Genomic DNA, 6,705 nt, shown 5'->3' with positions numbered 1-6,705 from the left:
TTATTTCAAACTAAAAAACCTTTTAAATAACTTATTACTTTGAAAATAACAAAATTTTCTTTTTGGAAATTATTTTTCCATTGTAAACAGACGTGACAGATTAAACATCACTGTCAATTGTGCTAAAAATTGCAGTAGTGATCCCACATCCGGACCCGGAAGTTCACGGGTTCATCTAATGTCAAATTAAGATCAGCAGGACAAAAATCCAACTCAATGATTGTACGCCAGGTTTGTTTAGGTACATTGGATTAAGTTGAATTAATATTTACACGACTAATAATCCTAGAATTATAAATTTTTTTGAATTATGTATCATATCCTATGTTTGGATTGAGTTAGGATTATAAGGAGAGATTAACAAAATATTATCTAATCCGATGTTTGTTTAAGGAGATTAGAATGAATAGAACGAGCAAGGATCCTCTAGAGTTTTTTTTTCCTAAAGTTTCCTAGAGTGGTGCATTGTGTGGTTGAGATTTAATGACAAGTCACATCAATTTTTCAATATTAAATCTCAACCACACAATACACCACTTTAGAAAACTTTAGGAAAAAAACACTCTAAATGATCCTTGGTGGAATGGAACATAACAAGATATGAGACATCTAATATATTGACCATGATACTCCTATTATAATTATTGTAAAATTTTGCACTAGCATGTGTTATAATTTTTAAAAGCAAATTTTTCTATTGTTGCTCCAAATCCATTCCGATTCATTTGAACAAAATTTAATCCATTTTTTTTAATAGAAAAAATAAAAAAAAATCATTCAACTATAAAATTTATGAATAAATTACAAATACACCTCCTGAGGTTTTATTAAAATATAAATCGCTCCCTGTAATTTTGAAAATTATATTCTACCCCTTAAGGTTTCTAATTTCATAACAAATTACCTATTTTATTAATAAATTATTAAGTTAATTAACAATTTTTAATAATGTTAAAAATATGTTTCAATTAATAATTTAGGTAATTTTATTATTTTATAGGAGAGCAATTATGAATTTTATTTTTTTTAGTTAATTCTGTTAAATAAATTTTTTTAATAAGGGGGTATTTGTAATTTTTCAAATCACAGGGACTAATTTGTATTTTAAGCAAACCTCGGGAGTTTATTTGTAATTTATCCAAAATTTATATATACATAAGCAACCATAAAAAAAAAGTACATTTCTATTTTAATCATATAATCATTCATTGCCCAAATTCAAAAAAAAAAAAAATTATTTGAACAAAATTTAATCCCCACTTTTTTTTAATAGAAAAAATAAAAAATCATTCAATTATAAAATTTATATATAAACAAGCAACCATTAAAAATATGCACTGCTATTTTAATCATTCATTACCCAAATTCAAAAAAGTATTCAATTGAACAAAATTTAATCCCTTTTTTTTTAAAACAGAAAACATCAAAAATCATTTTACTATAAAATTTATATACACAAGCAATCATTAAAAAATATGCATTGCTATTTTAATTATCCAACCATTCACTGTCCAAATTCAAAAGGATATTCATTTAAACAAAATTTAACTCTTTTTTTTAACAAAAAAAATATCAAAATCATTTAACTATGAAATATAGCTACTTAGAAAAATAATGATATTAGAAAATAAAGAAAACGGAACAAATATATTTATGAGAAGATACATACAAAATACCAATTGTAGACATGTTGAATTAAAAGTCTATGGTGATAATTAATGATTACTACAATTCATAATTGTTATAAATAATAATATTACTATTCTTAAATCATCTCCAGCAAAGAATATGTCAATATCATGTTCTTAGTTGCATTTTGAAATTGTTTTGGATTTTTTTTAAATATTTAAAAATTTTCTTAATTTTTTAAAATATTTACAAATTGAAAAAATATTTTTTAGAATTTTTTTAAAATATTTAAAATATTTAAATGAGGTAATATATATATATATATATAGTCTAAGATTAATTTAATTATTTGATGAGTTAGTCCAAATTTTGACTTAATCTCCCAATTTATATCCTACTCTTTTTGTGAGATTGAATAGTCCATTACATACGAAATATCATATCCAGATTAATTATTAATTTATATTTTAATATTTTAATTAAATATTATATTAATAATTTTATTAGACTATTAGTCCAATCTAAAATGCATATCCACCCAACCGTATAGTTTTCTAATTCATCAAGTTTGGAAGATCCATATAAATCAAAATCGTACACAATCAATGGAAAAGGACAAATTTAACCACATTTAACTACTTCACAAGTGGGTTCTTTGAATTCATGAAGCACTCTTTTATAAGGATGTGCGTCCACCGGGCACTAAATTAAAAATATAAAAATATATATATTTATCTACAAGTTTAGCCCAACTCTAAAATGATAGGAAAATTCTACTTACACGCTATTATTTCTCTCAGTTCACATTATTATTCTATATTTTTTAACTACTATTATGCCCTCAGCGAAATTACCTTTTAAGGCAAAACCATAAATCCCCAAAACACACACCAGCCAACGGCACCATCAATACCAATAACCCTCAACCTAGAGATGGCAATTTGAACCCAACCCGACGGAGACCCGATCCCTCGATCCCGATTTGAATGGTTTTTCTCCGAAAAATACCCCCATGGGAACGGAGATGGTATTCGAAATTAAATCCCCGATCAGTTTCGGACCGGGGACGAGAATCAGTGTTGAAGCTCCGGCCCGTCCCCGGCCCCGAATTTCCCCGAAGTAAAATAACCATTTTACCTCTCTCTCTCTCTCTCTCTCTCTATGTATATATATATATATAAATCAACCATTTTCCCTCACACAACACAACAGCAGCACCTCACTCATCACCGTCTCTTGTCGTCCTCGTCATCCTCTCTCTCTCTCTCTCTAAAGCGCTCCGCCGCCTCTACGCCGATCGACGATCTCAAAAGGTGAACGGCGATGGTGAACGATGATCAACTATCTCTTGCAATGGTTAACAAGGAGCTCCGAGTTCACGATGCCATAAGCTAAAAAACAAGGAAAACGGGGGCATAGGGAAGAACTATCTAGGGTTTTTTATCAGTGAAAGAAAAGATGAACAAACAACCATCATCACGTCAAAGAGAGCTTCTCTTGCTAAAAACATCTGTGCAAACTCCATCCCGTCTCTCTCTCGGAGGACCACCAGATCACCATCATCACAGGTAGCAAAACTTCCCATCTGGTCAAATCTATTTCTCTATGAGTCAAATATGTTTCTTCAAATCTGGGTTCGAACCAGGTCCATCTGGTCTCACCCATCTACCATTTTACCAAATTTTTTTTTTTTTAAACATTTGAGCTCATTAGATCTGTTAATGGTGATGATGATGAACATTTTTTTTTTACATTTGAGCTCAGATCTATGGACTGAACTGTAAGGTTGGATTTATGAAACTCATACCGATTTTATTTTAATAATTTATTTTATGGACTGAACCGTATGGTTGGACAGATATGATCGATAATGATGAACAGATGATTTGGTGATGTTGTTGTTGTAGATCTGATCTGTTTTGGTGATGTTGTTGTTGTAGATCTGAAGTTGATTTTTATTTTTGGTTGGGAAATTTTCGGGGTCGGGGAAACCCGATCCCCGTTAGGGGGCGGGAATGGGGGTGGTGATAGCGTCCCCGTCGGGGATCGGGGTCGGGGACAAGGCCATTTCCACCATCGGGGATCGGGGACGGGGAGTGTGATCCCTAGCCCTGCCCCGGCCCGTTGCCATTCCTACCTCAACCCCATTGTTGCCACTGCACTGGCCTTTCTAGTCCTATCGCTACCTTCACCTTCTCCCAACAACCATCTCCAATGACCTACCACCATCATGTTTGTATACCCTAACGATCCACCACCATCGCACAATTTACACAAGAATTTCAATAACCAGGCAGTTTTGTTTCCTTCAAATTGATTGAATGCTCAAAGGTCTGCGATGACGAACTTTTTATGCACGATTGATCAAGCGCAGAAAGAAAGAGAGAAAGCTGTGTTTGAAGAGAGAGACACAGAGAGAGATCATACAACAACAAGATGGTAGGGTTGCGGCGGTTGTGTGTCACGACAGTGGGGGACTGTGATGGCAGTGGGGCAGCAACAGTAGAGGGCTGATGGTAGTAAGGCAACGAGGATGAGAGGTGGTTAACCGAGGGGCTAGGTAGGAGACACTGGAAGAGTGTTAAAACGAGGAAGGAAGAGGGGTGGCGGTGAGTGGTAGACAAGTGTTGGGGTTAGGGTTAGGGTTTATTAAATAATATGTGGGTAATTTGGTATTAAACGAAAATTAATAGTGTATATTGAGACAAAATAAACATATTCCATTTGTGTGTGGTTTGAACTGAGTAAATGGTGTATACTAAGATAAATGATGGTGTGTAAATAGAATTTTCTAAAATGATATTATCATTTTAAGTTAGCCCAAAAAAGCTCATATATTATATAAAAATTGAATGTTTCAAAAGTAAATAATAAATAGTTTTAACAATTAATATGTTGGAAAATTTATAAAGGCAGTGGTGAATTGAAGTAGACTTCATTTGAATGAAAGAGTACAACCTTTCATGGTATCTCTTTATTTTAAAGAAAGGGTCATGTTCCTTCTTCATGCATTTTCTATTCAAACTGAATAGGTGCCAAAAAAAAAAAAAAAAAGATGCCAACAAAATCTATATAAAGATAGCCCCATTCAAATTTTATTCATTCCAAAATTCCTCAAATTCTATCATTCTTTTTATATTCTTCATACTAGTTCATAGAGATTTCATAGAGTTGCAGAACATAAGTTTGATTCACTTGGCATATTATTTGTAGTACTGCTATAATTTGTGTTTTCAGATCATTTTATCTTGGAAGATAGACGACAATAACCCGTAAGCATCTGTGCGGTAGGGAATCTGTCTTAAGGACAGAATATCGCACATTTGACTTGATCAAAAGGTTTTGTTTGAATTTCTCGGTACAAGAGCATTATTGTTAGTATTTTATTTTTGTTATTTCAATTTCGTTTCTCTACACAGAAGATTGTTCCAACATAATAAACTCAAACACTTGATATACTTATTATATTACTAGTGGGCTGTTTGGTGTAGTTTATCAGCACTGCTTATAACTTTTTTATTTTGTGACTATTTGATGCAATTTCTTATTTTATTCAACAAAAATATCTTAAATAAGTTTAAAAAAAATTAATTTCTAAAAATTGAGTGAAGGATACTTTTGACCTCTGTTTTTAAATGACTAATTCTTAATTTACAATAAATTATACCAAACACCACCGGTATAATTTATTTAATAAATAAAGGAACCACTATTCTCACTTCACTCTACTCCAAATACATTCTATTTTTTGTTCTTAATATATATAGTTACTATTTATATTTTACTTTACTCTAAATACACTCTCTCTATATATAATAAGAATAAGAACAAAGAAGGAAGTGTATTTGGAATAAAACTAAATCGGAATAGCGACTGCCATAAATAAACAGGCTTAATAAATAGCTTAGGTCAATCTTCCGATATTAAACATTCAATTGAATGTTTGATACAAGCAATCACTGGCCCAACCATGGCTAGGCCCATAGGATCAACGAACACAATAGACTGGCGTCAATTCTCAAATCTCCATTTACATGGCCATATTCCAAAACAGAGGCCCAACTTACTACGAACAAATGCTCATTACGCTGTAGGCAGTGTGACCTGTCTAGCTTAGGTTAGGACTGAGCTAAAAACAATTATAAAAAACAAAACAAAACAAAACAAAACATTGTAATCGAGTCCGATCGAAATCAAATTACACAATTTAATTTTGATTCTTAAAATAAGGGAGATGTACCCATTTGGCACAAATATCAGAAGACTTTGCTGCTTTGGTTGCTAAACAAACTTAGCCCACCAATACAGAAAGTTAACAATGGTCCTGTTGTAAAATTCACGTGGGGATTTGAGCCCATAGGCTAAGACAATGGTCCTGGTCCCCTAAGTTAACAATGGTCCTGTTGGCCCCGTTAATTAATTTAATTTCCATGGAAGACATTCTTGAAATGGTTGCATTTGTCTTGGTCCCCTAATAAACTATTCTTTAGTTCAATATTTTCAATTTGTTTAGAAAGGGTCGAGAAAAAAAAATAAAAAAAAATAAGCATGAGGCTGATTTCAATTTGGGGACCATCACTCCTATAAGATAACCAATAATATTATCATAATTATATTTACGTATCAAAAATTATTTTTTATTGGACACTCGATTCATAAATCTATACTTAAATTTTTTAGGTTTAATAGTCCGCACACTAAAATAGATTGTCGATAAGGACATACTTAAACGAAATGATCAACATACTTTATATATATATATATATATATATATTTGTAGCTAGGGTTGGAAGACCAAACCCTCTCGTCCCCTCCCCTTCTCTCTCTCTCTCTCTCTCTCTCTCTCTCTCTCTCTCTCTCTCTCTCTCTCTCTCATCTTCATCTTCTCTCTCCTCTCATCTAAACACTAGCTATCACCGTCTTTGCTGGTGTGACAACCCCGTCACGTATTATGTCTTTAATCTTTTAATTTTGCATGTGCTTAGTGTGAATTTGAATGCTAATTATGTGTTTAATGTGATTTTTGGATTCATATTTATTAACCGTAGAGATATTTGTTGTGATTTTTATTATAAT

Source organism: Camellia sinensis, chromosome 1, assembly GCF_055761805.1.
Source record: "Camellia sinensis isolate YWXY chromosome 1, ASM5576180v1, whole genome shotgun sequence".
In the NCBI taxonomy this organism is placed as follows: domain Eukaryota; kingdom Viridiplantae; phylum Streptophyta; class Magnoliopsida; order Ericales; family Theaceae; genus Camellia; species Camellia sinensis.
Note: the sequence above shows the minus strand (reverse complement) of the source record.